Here is a 3,595-nt window from a genome sequence, read left to right as displayed (position 1 = left end):
CTTCGGTCGATTGTTTTTTCCAACCGACTTCGGTCGGTATGCTCTGGACGGATTTTGACAATTTTATAGTAATGGTCATTCAGGGATTTATCGTCATTCAAGGTTTGCTTTATTAGCTTCCTCATGATATACATGATTACTATGATCCGAACACTTACATTATTTATATTTTAGGAGCAATATACCCATTTAAATTAGAGTAGAAAAAACTAAACAAAATAGATCTTATGATGCATAATCACTTCTTAGATTATTGGGGTTTCCAGCAACCTTTTGTTTGATGCATATTGACTTGAGCACGGATTATGTTTTGATGATTAACAAACCTAATCTATTGTATTGAAAGAACTATGTTCATGGGCATGTTGCTATGCTACTAGGATGATGCGCAGATGTGATATATGGCTAATTCTAGAACCAGGTTCATAGCAGATAAAGTTCAGAATGCTGATCAGACGCGGAATTTTAGGATTCTTATGCAAGATGGATTCCTCAAGAAAACCTATATATTCGTGCGTGATAAAGAAAAACATTGATTGGAGAAATTCTTACTTGAAAAGGATTCGATAGTTTTGGAGATACTTGCATTAAAGGAAAATGATTGAGGATTTGGAATAATTAAGGAAACCAAATCAAAATAGGGGAAGTTTTTATTAACCGAAATATTCTAGGTCTTGGACCATTTATTGAAGGAGATTTTCAGCCAACTTTATTGCTATATAAAGAGACATTCTACATCTATTCAAGACTTATGCTATTCGAACAAATTCACAAAATTATTCCTATCAATATCAATCTCAGCAAGAAAGTGCTCTTGGAGATTCAAACTGCCCAACTAAAGAACATATTCCTGAAGACGAAGCGTTTGAAGTTCTTTAGTTATTTAGATTGAGTCAATTATTCTAAGTTGTAACCTATTTGCTTTTCAAGTATAATTATAGGTTAGTTCAGAAACTTAAGTTTTTCTTCGCTTCCTACACTAGAGCTAGTTTGGGAAGGGATAGCTATAATTTGGTTGATTGTAGGGGTTAGGGTATTAGAGTTAGTCCCCTTGATTATAGAGTTATAACCTAAAACTGTTCAATTGAAGTTAGTAAAGTTTGAAGTGAATCCTACTAGGATAATCGTGATTTTTACTCCCTTGAGTAAGGAGGTTTTCCACGTAAAATCTTTGTGTTAGCTAAATCCTGCACTTTACTTTCGGTTTGTGTCAGGTCGGTTATTTGAAAGAGTTAGGTTCTTTGAAATCGTAAAAATTGAGTGAGATACAATTCAATTCTCTTTCTTGTGTCTGAGTGAAATCTAAACTAATGATGCACAATAAGTACATAGACAAGGCTAAATCTTCGGTGCTCATTGCACTTCTTTTTCAAGAGAGATAATGTCATATCATAATCCAAAGTTCAAACAACACTGGAACCCTCAGGACACAAGAATATATCAGGGTGGGAATAAAGAATTTCTCATGTCAACACCTAATTGCTGACCCTAATTTTCATGGCAAGATCAGTTTAATGGGAGGTGAAAAATGAGTGAACATAGTAAGCAGAATTAACATTAGCATTGATAACTAAGTTATCCACTTGGCACATGTTATTTCTGTTAGGGATATAATAGATATACCCTAGATTCAATCTCATAATTGATAATTTAAACATATTTTTGTGATTATTATTTGATATAAAAAATATATGGCATTTGATATTTTTTTATCATTGTTATTAGTTGCTTAATTAATTTGATAAGATCCTTGATTAAATTTTGAGACTTGTCATAATGTATTATGGATTTCGGGGGTTCTTGGGATCATTTCTTGCTGCTTGCAGAGTTTGTCTACCACAACAGGTACCAATCGAGTATTCAGATGGCTCCTAATGAGGCCCTATATGGGAGATGGTGTAGCTCTCCAGTCGGTTGATTTGAGCCGGGTGAGGCTAGGTTGTTGAACACAAATTTGGTTTGAGATGCCTTGGAGAAAGCCAACTTGATCCAGGACCAGTTTCGTACAACACAGTCTTGGTAGAAGAGTTATGCCGATCGGAGAGCTCGGGATGTAGCATTTATGGTTGGAGAGAGGGTTTTGCTCCGGTTTCACCCATGATGGGTGTGATGAGGTTCGGGAAGAAGAGAAAGTTGAGCCCTAGGTATATCAGTCCTTTTGAGATCTTTGAGAGAGTTGGTGAGGTGGCTTACAAGATTACATTGCCACCCAGCCTATATGCAGTTCACCTGGTGTTCCATGTTTCTATGCTATTAAAGTATTATGGTGATCTGTCTCATGTTTTAGACTTTATATCAGTCCAAATGGACAAGGATTTGACTTAAATTGAGGAGCCGGTGGCTCTCTTGGACAGACAAGTCCGGAAGTTGAGATCAAAAAATATTACTTCAGTGAAGGTTCAATGGAGAGTTCATCCAGTCGAGGAGGCGACATGAGAGACCGAGCACGACATGCGGAGTCATTATCCTCACCTTTTTGTCACTTCAGGTATGTCTTTATGCATGTTCGAGCACGAATATTTATTTTAAGAGGGGGAGAATGTAACGACCCGACTGGTCATTTTGTGTATTTGCGCCCCGTTTTCCCTTTTTATGCTTCACACATGTGTAATTTAGGTTTTATAACTTGCGGGGTAGATTGGTTTTGTTCCGAAAATTTTTTAGGTTGATTTAGACCCTTTGGCTCTTGGCTTAGAAGCTTAAGTTCAAAGAGTTAACCAGAGTTTGACTTTGTGAAGACTACTCTGAAATGGAGTTTTGACAATTCCAATAGCTCCGTATGGTGATTTTGTACTTAGGAGTATGTACGGATATTGATTTGGAGGTCCGTAGGGCGTTTTGGTTGGAATTGTCAAAAGTTGAAAAGTTGAAGGTTTGGAATGTTGAGAGGTTTGACCAAGAGTTGTCTTGAATCGGGGTCAGATTTTGATTCCGGGAGTTGGAAAAGGTCAATTACGTCATTTATCGCTTACGTGCAAAATTTGAGCTCATTCGGTGTTGGTTTGATAAGATTCGACGTTAGTTTTAGAAGTTAAATGTTCATGGATTCAATAGGTTTAAATTTGGGTGCGATTCATAAATTTGATGTTGTTTGATGTGATTTTCGCCTCGAGTAGGTTCATTTTGTGTTTTGCGACTTGAAGGTATGTTCAGACGGGGTCTCGGGGGCCCGCGTGTGATTCCAGTTGAGTTTGGACTCATTGGAGACTGGATGGATTTTGGAGGCCTGCTGAGTTCTGCTGCAATCGCACCTTCGCACTTTGGGCCACAGGTGCGGCACCGTAGAAGCGGCCTATGAGCCGCAAAAGGGAAAATTGGCCTGGTGTACAGGTTCCATAGGTGCGGTGAGCTCTCCATAGAAGCGAACTTGCAGGAGCAGAGGCAGGACCATAGAAGAGGTCCCCCAAGTGCGCAAGCTTAGCCGCATGTGCGCTTGGTCGGGTGCCTTAGTGGAATCCGCAGGTGCGGAAATTTAACAGCAGAAGCGACCTAGTCTCCACAAAAAGCGGAAATTGTTGGGAAGAAATAGAGAAATCGAGGGTTTTTTTTCATTATCCACATTATGAGTTAGAGAGCTCGGGTTTGGGCAATTTTG

The sequence above is a fragment of the Nicotiana tomentosiformis genome, chromosome 5 (genome assembly GCF_000390325.3).
Source record: "Nicotiana tomentosiformis chromosome 5, ASM39032v3, whole genome shotgun sequence".
Classification (NCBI taxonomy): domain Eukaryota; kingdom Viridiplantae; phylum Streptophyta; class Magnoliopsida; order Solanales; family Solanaceae; genus Nicotiana; species Nicotiana tomentosiformis.
Note: the sequence above shows the minus strand (reverse complement) of the source record.